Below are 14,638 nucleotides of genomic sequence, written 5' to 3'. Positions count from 1 at the left end.
GAAGAGAGCCTGTGTTTGGTAAGCCAGGAGAGTGTAGGTCCAGTGCAGGGCATGTAACATGTGGGAGCATGAAGACTATGACGAGGATTTATCTTACACCTGCCACAATTACAACTAGATGATGATCTGAAGTAATACTAATGCCTTATATTTTGTATTTTGGAAATTCAGAGGGTATTTTTGCTATTTGATTTAAATGCAACGTAGTAATTTTCTTTTAATTATCAATGTGCCAACTTACCTCATAATGTGTGCCAACTTACCCCGTGGGGCAAGTTGGCCAAAAAGTTATTTTTTTCTAAAGCTTATTGTTATCTTATGTTGAAGCAAACAACAATTATTTTGCTCAATGATAAAGACGAATGTTAATATTTTTCAATGGTGGTAAGAATTTTGCAAAAATGTTTGTTTTATATTCGCAATAACCAAAATTGTAAAAAGTGTGCCAACTAGCCCCGGTCTCCCCATTCGCTTTAGCTTTGTTTACGAGATGAAAAATAATGTAGCTGTGGTTGGAAGACTGGCACTATAAAGTAGCATATAAGTTCTTATCATTATTAGAGTTATTGCTGTAAAATGTCTATGTACATAACATTTGTTAAATAGAGTAATACGCACCCATTAAATAGATAGTAATACATATGTAATATATACGCTATAGTCAGGGTACAGATCATAATAATTGCGCTACAGCCTACTCGGTATGTTTTATCGAAGCAGGACAACCTTCTTTTGGTTTCAACTGACTTTCATGCTAATGAAATCATGGATAAATTTTTTTGTATTATCAGTTTTATGAATGAATATTGTTGTTACTATAGTCGATTTTTTTCGGCTGGTGTAAAATTCGTCAGATATAATACACCTGGCTGAGGAAGGACACAGAGGATCTCTGTTTTTTAAACAATCTCTCTACACACCAAGTTATTTCGAACATTTCCATTCTCTCAAGAAGATTATGAATAAATACAAGAGCAAACTAGACCAAAAAAAATTATCACCTAGCATTAATGTAAAGAAAACGAAAAATTTAAAAAAATTAGTGCGATTGTCAATTTTTTCTATCATTAATGTTTGGGAGTCAGTGTTTAGCGAATTGTTAGGGTTTAGTGAGTAAGCGTTTAGTGAATTTTTATGAGTAAGTGTTTGATGAATGTTTAGGGTTTAGTGACTGTTTAATGTGTCAGCATTCAGTGAATGTTTACTGAGTCTTTAGGGTTTAGTGAATGTTTTGTGAATGTTATTGAATGTTTATTGTGTAAGTATTCAGTGAATGTTTTGTCTTTAGGGTTTTAGTAAATGTTTTGTGAATGTTAAGTGAACGTTTAGTGAATGGTAGTGTTTAGTGAATATTTAGTGTGTAAGTATTCAGTGAGTGTTTAGGGTTTTAGTGAAAGTTTTGCGAATTTTAAGTGAGCGGTTAGTGAATGTCTTGTGAATGTTAGTGTTTAGCAAATGTTTAGTATGCAAGTGTTTATTAAGTTTTTAATGAGTGGATGTTCATTCACTGTTTAGTATTTAGATAAATATTTAGGGTTTTGGTAAGGCATTTAGTATTTAATGAGTGCTTAGGTTTAGTGAATGTTTAGTGTTTAATTAATGTTTAGGATTAAGTGAGTGTTTAGTGAATGTTTACCGGGTGTTTGGGGTATAGTGAGTATTTTGTAAATTTAGTGTTTTAAGTGTTTAGTGAGCATTTAATGTATAGTTAGTGCCTAGTGAGTGTTGGGTATTCAGAGTATTTTGTGTTATTGAGTGTGTGTGTGAGTGTATGTTAAGTGTGTGTGTGTGTGTGTGTGTGTGTGTGTGTGTGTGTATAGTGGATGTATGCAAGTGTGAGTGCTTACTGAGTAAGTGCATTGTGAGTGTTGGTGTTTAGTGATTGTACTACATTACTGTTTATGTAGTGCTTCGCTACCATATGCAAAGAAAGTCCTGTATTTACACAAACCATTTATGCTTTACACTGCTTAAATCCAAGAGCAGATTCTTAGGCCTGACCACAATGGTTGGAGTGCTTAGGTGTGTTTTCGTAAGGTAATTTTTCTCTGTGAAATTGGGTCGAATAATAATAATCAATAATAAATAATCTAACAATAATAACAACCCTAATAATAAGTAATAAAGAATAAAAAAAGAATAAAAAGAATAGTAATAAAATATAGTACTAAGAGCTGGACCAAGACCTTTCAATATGGCCTTCCGAAGTCACTCTCGGGAGGGAGATCGCTACTCCAGTGATTGACGTCCTATGCCTTGCACACAGCTGACATATTTGCACGTTCGGTTGTCCGATTTTATGACTGTTGGAGACGCTTATAAATCATATTAACAATGGTAATACATTGAACAGACGTGAGGATATAATATGATGTTAGTGCCTGTCTACTGGATATAATGAACAAATAAAGAAAAAAATATTACTAGGGAGAAAATTAGCTGAATAATGGTCGTCAAAGCCAGCATCGATAGAATGTATTGAAACACATTACATAGGCTGCTTGTGGTGCGTGCCGGCGGGAAGTTAAGAGACAAACGCACTCAGCTGGCTTTAAACATCAAACTGCGTATCATTTTTATTTGAGTTTAGATTTTCTTCCCTGAATATATATGTACCTGATAATTGGTGATAGTGTACAGATCAATTTGAGTGAAGCAGCCAAAAATAAGTGACTATTAGATAATTGACATGATATTATAGGCCAACTTAATTTGGGAGTCAGGAGCTCCAAGTTGTATGATCGTCAACTTCGGGAGGGGGAATAAAATGGGTGAAAATGTTTTAATCTTTATAGTTAGGTTATCCTGAACAATTCATTCACATTGCCGTTTCCAGTAATTATGTGTTGTTATACATCATCTCTTTGTGAATGTGCGGGTGTTAAAACGGCTCTCTATGATGGGACTTTGGTCTTAATATCAATCAAACTCCCATATCCGATAAAAATTTCATTTCATCCACACGAACCAACAGCAACTAAAGAGCAATTCAGTTATGGTAAGACACTTTGGGCTACGAACCTCGACATGGCTGCAGTGTCCTAACTATAGCCAAGAAAAGACGCTATTAAAACGAGAATACTTATTTTACATTTCTTTTTTTAGAGGAATTGAGATTGGCACCATATGACTGGTTTAATTATTCAAAAATGGCTCAGCACACACACTTGTAGCAGTTGCCAATTGTGACCCCCTCCCATTCAGATAAAATACTTTGTGTGAAGTAATAACTCCAAACCAAAGGATAGTGCTAATATTATAATATATATATATATATATATATATATATATATATATAAATATATATATATATATATATATATATATATATACAGTGGACCCCCCGTATTCGCGTTCTCCGGATTCGCAGACTCACTCATTCGCGGATTTCTCTTGGGAACGTTTCCCTGCATTATTCGCGGAAAATTCGCACATTTGCGGTATTTTTCTACGAGAAATATCCACAAATTCCTGGTTTTTGTGATCAATTTTATCATAAAATGCACTTTTTGTGATAAAACTATTAAAAAACCAAGTATGAACATTTTTAGTGGTTTTTCTTAAGTTTTACTAACGAAATAGGCTGTTTTTTAGCGCTTTTATAGGGGTTCCAAACATTCGCGGATTCTAACTATTCACGGGGGGGTCTGGTACGCATCCCCCGCGAATACGGGGGGAACACTGTATAATATTAGCAAGTCTCACACATAGTATTTATCTAGATGTGATGGAATTAATGAAGTGAAATATTCCATACTTCAATAGGAATTTTAAAAAATAACTCCGGCAGTAATTCTTATCTGAAACATCACAATATTTCTTGAATTTTTTGCCTTTTACATTTTATCAGGCTCACAATTTTCAGATACTTATACCATATTTCTAATATTAATATTGCCTATGATAGATTTTGAAATATTTCAAGGTGTCCCATCTCTCCCTTCCAATCGTAGGTTATGTTTGTGAAGGGCTAACCACCCACTAAAATGGTTGGCATTACCATCACAGCTTTCTAGGATGTGCAGTGCTATTGTAGTACAAATTTTACTTGGTATATCCAATGTTGGATGCAGATCCTGTCTCCCCCTCCCCACTCGTTGTGAGGTGTCTGCCAGAGGGTAACCACCCACAAAATGTCTGTCATTACCACTACAGTACTCTAGGATGTGCAGTACTATTGTAGTACAAATTATACTTGGTATCACCAATGTTGGATGCAGTTCCTGGCTCCCCCTCCCCCTCCCCCCCACTTGTTGTGGGGTGTGTGTCAGGGGGAAACCACCCACTAAAATATCTGTCATTACCACCGCAGTACTCTAAGATGTGCAGTGCTTTTGTAGTACAAATTTTACTTGGTATCTCCAATTATGAATGCAGTTCCTGGCTCCCCCTCCCATTCCCCTCCACTTGTTGTGGGGTGTCTGTTAGGGGGTAACTACCCACTTAAATATCTATCATTACCACTGCAGTACTCTAGGAAGTGCAGTTCTATTGTAGTACAATTTTACTTGGTACTATGATGTTGGAGAGAGATCCCGTCTCCCCCTCCCTTTCCCCCTTCCCCCCACTCATTGTGGGGTGTCTCTCAGGGGGTAATTACCCACTAAAATGTCTGGTATTACCACCACAGTACTCTAGGATGTGCAGAACTATTGTAGCACAGATTTTACTTGGTATCTCCATGTTAGATGCAGATCCTGTCTCCCCCTCCCCCTCTCCATTCATTGTGGGGTGTCTGTCAGGGGGTAACCACCCACTAAAATGTCTGGCATTACCATCACGGCATCCTAGGATGTGCAGTGCAATTGTAGTACAAATTTTACTTGGTATCTCCAATGTTGAATGCAGATCTTGTCTCCCCCTCCCCACTCGTTGTGGGGCGTCTGTCAGGGGGTAACCACCCACTAAAACGTCTGTCATTACCACCTCAGTATTCTAGGATGTGCAGTGCTATTGTAGTGTAAATTTTACACGGTATCTCCTAAGTTGGATCTAGACCCAATTAACCCCCCCTTTTCAGTGCGTTTGTCAGGGGGAACCCACCCTCCAAAATGTCTGTCACTAGTCATTCTATATTCAGTAGAGTCTGCAGATATATTATATATTAGTTTCATCTGGTATCTCATATATTGGATCTAGACCCAAAATCTAACGAGCAATTAGTGGTGCTTGTTAAAAGTAAGCCACCCATATATTTTTGGCAGACAGTCAGTTTCACAGTTTACAAGTCTAGTCCTAAATACCGGTAGGGGTTACAGTCGGTATCTCGTTCGTTGTATCTCAACTGTCCGGGCTGCAGCTCTATCACTCCGAGACCCCCCTGGCAACGGGGGACAATTTTTATTATACCCCTTCGGCGTAAGAGGGTTAACACAATTCTGAGAGAATTTTCTTGCTTCTAGTTAGCATAAACGAATATCTAGATACTTGACTTATATCAGACAAGGTTATTTTTCCTTATATGACGAGTTTTTAGGTGGAAATATGAATTGAATAGGTCTCGTTGTGATTGCGAACTAATTTTTTTTTTCGTTAACAGATTACGTTGGCGGCATGTTTACTGCGTAAAGAAATTGTGTGATTCCGTTCGCAATTTTCCTTTATATCATCGTAATACGAACTTTACGTTATTTATCTTATATCGGCATGAAACCAACAGTAAAATGTATTCTTTCAAGCACAGTAGTTTTGATTAAAATGATTTTGTGATTCCGTTCGCAATTTTCCTTTATATCATCGTAATACGAACTTTACGTTATTTATCTTATATCGGCGTGAAACCAACAGTAAAATGTGTTCTTTCAAGCACAGTAGTTTTGATTAAAATGATTTTATCTCAATTTCATCTACGGTTGTGTTTGATGGCATACGTTTACTACTGGAGTTTTATCCTTGTCGCCGATGCATGATAATAGTCATTACCAGCTTGAACAGTTTTCTCAGCTTCAGTTATAACTAGGTTTAAATTTAACAGTATATTTCCCGATTAAACTTTGATCTATAGCAAATAAAGTTATTACATTAAGATATCTCAGTTCTATTCTACATATCGTCATTTATAACAACTACAGTAATAGTGTACTATAGTACAATGATTGAAATACAAGCCTGGCTGGCGTCTCGCTCCTGGATGGCGCCTCGCTCCTGGTTGGCGCCTCCCCCTGCTGGAAGGAGCCTCAACTCTGGAAGGCGCCTCGCGCCTGTCTGGCGATTCAATCCTGGAAGGAGCCTCGAGCCTGGCTGGCGCCTCGCGCCTGACTGGGGAAAGGTGGCTGGCTGGTGCCGAGCGGCTGGAAAGTGGAACACGTCTAGAGCGTGGAAGGCGCTCGGACAGATCCTCATGCTTCTTGGACGCTTCGTGGTCGGAAGGGGGCGAGAGCTCGGTCGCTAAGCGTTCCCGAGCCTCATGCTTCCGAGGATACGAGCGAGAAGCAGGGAGATCAAAGGACCTCTTTATAGAGCGAGGAGCTGTAGAGAGGATCTTGGAGCAAGGGACCTCCAAGCGTCGAGAGGATCTCTTGATAGGAAGAGAAGTGTCCTTCCTACGAGGAGGATCCTTAGAGAGCACCCCAACCAGAGAAGAGATCTGCTCTTGCATGTTCAAGAGGATCCTGGTGGTAGCAACATCCCTGTCCTTGTCAGAAGGAGGGGATGGGGGTTTGCAGGAAGTAGGGGACTCCCAGCCGACAGCGGGCGAAAGCAGGGCTCTCTTAGCTCTCTTCTTGTCCAACAGCGAATCTTCTGGGAAGCGCTTAGGACTGGAATCAAGCGTAGGCGCTTTCCAGCTCCTCTTCAACGGGCGTGAATGCTCAGTCGAGCTCCATCCGCGCCTGGGCGACGAGGACTTGGAAGACGAGAAGCACTCTCGAAGGACGCTTTTACAGTAGCGATCCCTGGCAGTCTGTGATACAGATCCTGCCGAAGGGACGCCTGATCGGTGGGGATCCTCCACAACCTCCGTAAGGCTTTCGACATTCCTTCTCCTCTGGGCCAGAGAGCTTGGAAGAGGTCTAGGCCTGGGAGCGTTGTAGAGCCGATCAGACGCCCCCTCCACTGCACTGGGGACACTAACATCACTGTCCACTGCACTATTCACTGCATTATCACTATGCTTACCTTCTAATGCTGCCATCTTAAGTTCCATCCTCTTAAGGGCAGCTTTCAGATCTGCGAGTTCCGAAGCCGAATCTGCAGGTTCTGTGAAGGGAGAAGGGGCTGATACCGAGGGAGAAGGTGCAATTACTACATGAGGGGTAGGAGCTACCAAGTCAGAAACTTGCTCGTTTGAACGAGATCTACTTAAGCTTCTGGAGGAAGCTTTCCTTGCTCTCTCTCTCTCTAACTTCTTTAAGTAGGAAGTTAGAGTCTTCCACTCTTCTGCACTCAAACTCTCACACTCTTTGCACGTGTTAGAAAAAGAACATTCATACTTCTTACAGCGCTTGCATACAGTGTGAGGATCTACCGAAGCCTTCGGCAATCTCACGTTACAGCCCTCATTCACACAAACTCTCACTACATAACCAGTGTCAGACATCTTAAAGAAAAATCCAAAGCGAGTTCAAGAAACAGTCCACTAGAGCGTATGCCAATCCAACGATCCAATACGTCACCAAATAAGTCAGTCAGGAAGATCAATGGCGATGAAAATCTAATTCAGTCAAGAGAAACCAACAACGTTGTTGCTGCTACCGGCGACAGAGAAAATCTGATTAGAAAACGGGAATGGTTCCTAGTCCTGCCACCCAGCGGCAGGGCGGTAGATCACCTGACCTACCTGTAAGTGTGTGCCGCGAAATTTGAATTTCTGTCGGGACGATGGAGTCTATAGCTAAGTATATATCTGACAGGGAAGTTGAATGTACAAAATGTTATTGTTATAATACAATTAAGTTTGTTCATACTTACCTGGCAGATATATATAATTAGAGTGCCCACCCTCCTCCCCTCAGGAGACAAGGGTCCTGAATAAATATGAACAGAAAATGGGAATGGTTCCTGATATCCGCCTCCCAGCGGCGGGAATGGGTACTACCACCTGGCCGCCCACTACGTGTGCCGCGAGTTTTGAAATTCTGTCGGACGTCAGAAATACAGCTATATATATATCTGCCAGGTAAGTATGAACAAACTTAATTGTATTATAACAATAACATTTTGTTCATGAAACTTACCTGTCAGATATATATAAAGCTGAATCCCACCTTCGGATGGTGGGTAGAGACAGAATAGGATTTTTAGGAAACTTAAATTAAGTAAGAGATTTACTTCTTGGTTCCTTACCTGATAGCAAAGTAGACTCTGTGATTACTGTCACTTAAGCCTGTTTCTACTTTTATCAGAGTTGCCAGCCAGGTTTGGACCTGTAGTGCTGGTGCACTCTGGATGCTCTGTCAACGGGGACGTGACCTCAATGTGACAAGACCATCTAGCCAAACATATGGCAGTAACACAGCAACCGACCACCACCTGACCAACTAACCAAAAAACCCCTGACATTAAAACTAAGGAATGGGAGATTTCCACAGATCTCACCATCAACCAAAAACACAATAAAAACTAACCTAACTAAGCTAAGGGATAGGGAGAGAGCTACCTTCAGCCCCCAAAACTGTGTCTGCCGAAATGTAAGGCCCCAAAGAACTACAGTTCTCGTAAATCGTTCTCACATCCCGGAGGTAATGTGAGGCGAATACGGAATTGCTCCTCCAAAAGGTGCTATCAAGTATATCTTTGATAGACATATTCCTTTGGAAGGCAAGAGAAGTAGCTACGGCTCTGACTTCGTGAGCTTTCACTTTAAAGAGACTCAAATCAGTCTTCTGGCAAGATGAATGAGCCTCTTTAATGACGTCCCTCAAGAAGAAAGCAACAGCATTCTTCGACAATGGCAAATCTGGTCTCTTCACCGAGCACCAGAGATTACCTGAGGGACCTCTTATCTCTTTAGTTCTATTCACATAGAACTTGAGAGCCCTGACAGGGCACAGGGCTCTCTCTGGTTCTTGACCCACGAGACTCGACATTCCTTTGATTTCAAAGCTCTTCGGCCAAGGATTAGACGGGTTCTCGTTCTTAGCCAAGAAAGACGGGCTCAACGAGCAGACAGCGTTGTCCCCCTTGAAGCCCACTAGGCTACTGAACGCTTGGATTTCACTAACTCTCTTCGCCGTCGCCAGAGAAGCTAGGAAAAGCGCTTTTCTCGTCAAGTCCCTTAGAGAAGCTTCATGGAGAGGCTCAAAGGGACTTAGCATAAGATGTTTCAAAACCACATCGCCTCTTATCTCTTTTCGATAGTCTGAACGCAGTCAGAGCCAGAGCGGAGAGGTTTTGGTGAAACCTTTTGAAGTGAGGCTGTCTGAGTAGATCTCTCCTCCAGGGCAACGTTCTTGGGAAGTCCACAAGGAATGTCATGACCTCTGTGAACCACTCTCTTGCTGGCCACATTGGGGCAATCAGAGTCAACCTTGTCCCTTCTGAAGCTGCGAACTTCCTCATTACCTCCCCCATGATCTTAAATGGGGGAAAGGCGTAAAGATCCAGGTCTGTCCAGTTCCAGAGCAACGCGTCCACTGCAATTGCCCCTGGATCCAGAACCGGGGAGCAATACAGAGGAAGCCTCTTCGTCCTCGATGTAGCGAACAGGTCGACTAGAGGACGTCCCCACAATGTCCATAATTGTTGACAGACTTCCTGGTGCAAGGTCCATTCTGTTGGCAGAATCTGATTTCGTCGACTGAGAAGGTCCGCCCTGACATTCTGAACCCCTGCCACGAATCTCGTCAGGATCTTGATGTGCCTTGCGTCTGCCCATAGCAGAACTTCCCTCGCAAGGAGAAAAAGGGATCTGGAGTGAGTTCCTCCCTGATTCTTTAGATATGCAAGGGCTGTGGTACTGTCTGAGTTGACTTGAATGACCTTGCCTGACAGTTTGTCTTCGTAGAACTGCAGCGACAGGAATATCGCTGCCAGTTCCTTTACATTGATGTGCCAGGCTACCTGTTCCCCTCTCCAGGAGCCTGACACTTCCTCCCCCCCCCCAGTGTTGCTCCCCAACCGGAAATGGAAGCGTCTGAGAACAACACTAGGTCGGGGCTCAGAAGATTTAGGGAGAAGCCCTCTCGTAACTTCTGAGGGTCGAGCCACCATCTTAAGTGGCCTTTTACTTTGTTTGAGATCCTTAGGATTGCATTCAGGTCCTCCTTCGACTTCCATTCTTCCGCAAGGAAAAATTGAAGAGGCCTGAGGTGCAGTCTTCCCAGCGAGACAAACTTTTCTAGCGAGGAAATGGTGCCCAGCAGACTCATCCACTCCCTCACCGAACAAGCTTCTCTCTCTAGGAAGGCTGCGACTTTCTCTAAACCCAGCCGCTGATGTTCCTGGGATGGAAACGCCCGAAAAGCCACTGCTCCATCTGAATCCCCAGATACACGATGGACTGTGTCGGGGTCAGATGCGACTTTTCGGAGTTGACCAAAAGACCCAGAGACTTTGCTAGGGCTAACGTTAATTGAAGGTCCTTCAGACATTTCCGCCTCGACGATGCTCTGATCAGCCAATCGTCGAGGTAGAGGGATATCCTGATCCCTGACGAATGGAGCCACTTGCTACATTCCTCATTATCATTGTGAAAACCATCGGGGCCGTGCTGAGACCGAAACAAAGGGCTCTGAATTGCCAAACCCTGTTGTCTAAGACAAATCTCAGGTACTTCCTTGAAAGAGGGTGGACGGGGACGTGAAAGTACGCGTCCTGCAGGTCCAGAGACACCATCCAGTCGCCAGGTCTCAAGGCTCCTAGCACCGACTGAGGCGTCTCCATTTTGAACTTGATCTTTTCCACAAAAAGATTGAGCTTGCTCACATCCAGGACTGGGCGCCAACCCGACGACTGCTTCGGCACCAGGAAAATCCTGTTGTAGAAGCCTGGTGACCCCAGGTCCAAGACTTGTTCCACCGCTCTTTTTTCGACCATCTGGTCTAACAGATCGAAAAGGATACTTTTCTTCTCTCCCTGATAAGATGGAGAGAGGTCTCTGGGAGTTGATGTTAAAGGAGGAGGATGTAAAAGGGGATCTTGTACCCCTGCTCTAACGATCTTGAGAGTCCAAGGATCCGCCCCTCTCTGCCTCCATGCCTCCGCAAAGAACTTCAGCCTGGCCCCGACTGGCGTCTGAAGGACAAGATCTTCATTTGGTGGATTTGGTTTTAAATGAAGCTCTTCCTCTCGAAAAACCTCTCCCTCGAGGAGCTGCTCTCGAGGGGGGTGCCCCGCGAAAGGGTTTGACTTTCTTCGGGGGTTTACTGAATGAAGATGTGGAAGGAACTGCTGGACGTCTTGAAGACTGTACCAAGAGGTCCTGGGTCGCCTTCTCCTGCAAACTCGTTGCAAGATCCTTTACCATAGCCTGGGGGAAGAGATGGTCCGAAAGAGGCGCAAAGAGCAATTCCGCTTTCTGAGCGGGAGAAACCGACTTCGCGGTAAAATTGCATAAGAGAGCTCTTTTCTTTAGGAAAGCCGTTCCAAAATGAGAAACTAGCTCCTCCAAACCATCCCTGACGGCCTTGTCCATACATGACAACACGCTGGACAGCTCCCCCAGACTGAGAGAATCAGGACTTCTAGACTGAAGATCTAAAACTCCCCAGCACCAGTCTAAGAAATTAAAGACATTCAAAGTGCGAAGCAGTCCCTTCAAGTGGTGGTCCGTCTCCACAGGAGTCCAGGACACCTTAGCAGACGATAAGAGAGACCTCCTCTGAGCGTCCACTAAACTGGAGAAGTCCCCAAGAGCGGACGAAGGAACCTTTACTCCCACGTCCTCCTTGGTTTCATACCAAATTCCTCCTTTCCCGGAGAGTCTAGAGGGAGGAAGGGCGAAAGTGGTCTTGCCCTGGTCCTTCCTTCGAGACATGAAATCTTGAAGCTTCTTGAAAGCCCTCTTGGTCGAAAGCGATGTCTTCATTTCGACGAACTCAGGGGTCTTAACGGACTTGGAAGACGAAAGTTGAGAGGGAGGAGACCTAGGGGCTGCCGGCTGGAACTTATCCCCGAAGGATGAACGTAACAGCCTGACAAGAACCTTATAGTCCGAGACAGCTGAAGCTACAGGAGGTTCTTCTTCGACGGAACTCCCTGGACTACTAAGTTCCCCTTCCTCCCTAAGAGGAACTGGAGAACGTCCATCAGGAGAGGGCGTACGTCCAGCAGTCTCAGGCCTGAACAAAGACTTCCGTTGATTGGAAGTACCCGCTTCAGGTACGGAATCGCCCTTACGACGATCCTTAGAAGGACGGACATCCTGCGAACGTAGCGCGTCCTTTGAAGCAACGGGAACTGTCTTAGCAGACACGTCCCTACGAGAGGAAGCGCGAGCTTCCTGACGAGAGGCGCCAAAAGCGTCCTGCTTAGCCAAGCAAGCGTCCTGCTGAAGCGTCCTCAAAGCGTCCTGCCTAGTTCCGAAAAGCGTCCTGCTTCGAAACGGCGAGCGTCCTGCCGAGCGTCCTCAAAGGCGTCCTGCCGAGAACGCCGAGCGTCCTGCCGAGCGTCTCAAAAGCGCCCTGCCGAGAGCGCAAAGCGTCCTGCTTCGAACGCCGAGCGTCCTGGCGAGCGTCCTCTACAGCGAGAGCGAAAGATCTACTCGGAGAACGAGAACGGTGACGATCCGGAGGTGGAGAGAGAGACGAACGAGACGAGAGAGAATGAGACTGCTTCGTCCTCTTGACGGGCAGCCTAACGTCCTTTCTACGCAGCCTTAACGTTCCCTTTTACCTTGGGCTCGAATGCTGCTGGGCGAGTCCTCTGAGCCATAAGAGACGTAATCTGGTCCTGAAGGGACACAAGGATATCCTTCGTAGGTGACGAAGGAGCAGAAGAAGGGGCAGGACTGACCCTGCGAGAAGGCGAGGGGCGAGGGGACGCCTCCTTCCTTCTAGCAGGTACAGCTACCTGCCTCTCAGGTGAACACGTCCTCGTCGGTAGAAACCTTACCTCTCTTCTGAGGAGGAAAAGCGTCATACGCGTCCTCTGACGAAAGCGGTGACATAGGACGTGAAGCGTCCTCAAAACGAAAAGTCCTTTTCAACGGAAGCGAGTCTCTCCGAGCGCTCCACCCCTTGCGCGGGGAGGACGCTTCGGAGGACGAAAAGCAATCCTTCAGGACACGCGCTCGTGCGCGCTCCTTGGCAGCCTGGGACTTAGCAACAAGGCCTGCCGAAGGGACGCCAGATCGGTGGGGAGCCCCCGTAACCCTCTTGCGGCTTTTGACATACCCACTCCCTGAGTCCTGGGAGTCCGATAGAGGTCTAGGCCTAGAGGCATTATGGGGCCGATCTGACACCCCCTCCACAACACTAGGGGCACTATCACAAACTTTCACAGGGCCAGTTTCTAAGGCCAACACTTTTGATTCAAGAGCGCGAATAGACTCAAGAATCAGAGAAAGGGTGTTACCTTCTCCAGACACAGCACTGGGGCCCGAAGGCAACAAAACAGGATTAGGTTGAGCAAAATCTACCGGTGTTAGAGGAGGAGAAATGTTACATTCCTTACCTTTCGTAGAACTGCTCTTGGAGGAAGACCTCCTGACTCTATCGCGCTCCAATTTACGTCGATAGGCCTCATACATCTTCCATTTATCATCAGACAAATCCTTGCATTCATTGCACCGATCATCAACCAAGCAAACATGCCCCCTGCATTCCATACAAACTGTGTGAGGATCAACTGAAGGTTTAAGAAGCCTCACCTTACATTCACTCCTCACACACACTCTGAAACTTCCAGTACTTGATCCCGACATCATGTACACAGAAAAGCCAATCCAAAATCAAAAACCAATCCACTATTACGCGTGCCAAACCAAAAGTCAATCCAGATATTTTAAAGCGAGATAAATCAAAAATCCTAGACGGAGGTACTGTAAACAGTTGTTTCCAGCACCGGCGACAGAAAAAATATGAACAGAAAATGGGAATGGTTCCTGATATCCGCCTCCCAGCGGCGGGAATGGGTACTACCACCTGGCCGCCCACTACGTGTGCCGCGAGTTTTGAAATTCTGTCGGACGTCAGAAATACAGCTGTATATATATCTGACAGGTAAGTTTCATGAACAAAATTACTATTTATAACTGTTCGTGGGGCCTCTTTTACAAGACTATCATAAATTTGACCAAGTTATATACATTTCTTCTAATAAATTATTTTATTTTATTTTGTGAAATTATAATTACAGCTCAAACAATATAAATACAAATAACTAAAATCAGCAACAAATCTCAAATATGTTATAAATTTAAGTAAATTTACTGAGATCAAAGATGCAGTAACTTTTTTAATTGTCTTTTCTAATAATTTTTGGACTTTTCTTTGCAAAATTACAATTATACCTGATACACTGTCATAAAAGATAGGAACTAAAACCAACAGCAACCCCTGGGTATATTTATGAGCAAATTTATATAAAGACGTCATGTGTGATAGAGAGGCAGTGCGTACATGCTCTCTTGAAGTAAAGATCACAACTATCTCATGAACTGCCTGCTTTCTTCTTCATCTTGGCTAGTCTAAAAGTTGCCATTAGTGAATTTATGGGTTGTAGAAGTATTGGAACTTCTTCCCCACCCAATTACTTCAAA

The 14,638-nt window shown here is 44.0% G+C and overlaps 1 protein-coding gene across 2 annotated transcripts in view; it reads right to left on the bottom strand.

Moving 5' to 3' along the window:
- The window catches only part of LOC135225711 (protein argonaute-3-like), a 470,090-nt gene that overhangs the window by 373,337 nt on the left and 82,115 nt on the right, over positions 1–14,638 (bottom strand). The gene's annotated exons all lie outside the window — the stretch shown is intronic.

This window comes from Macrobrachium nipponense, chromosome 13 (genome assembly GCF_015104395.2).
Source record: "Macrobrachium nipponense isolate FS-2020 chromosome 13, ASM1510439v2, whole genome shotgun sequence".
NCBI classification, from domain to species: Eukaryota; Metazoa; Arthropoda; class Malacostraca; order Decapoda; family Palaemonidae; genus Macrobrachium; species Macrobrachium nipponense.
Note: the sequence above shows the minus strand (reverse complement) of the source record. Positions and strands in the feature narration are given on the sequence as shown.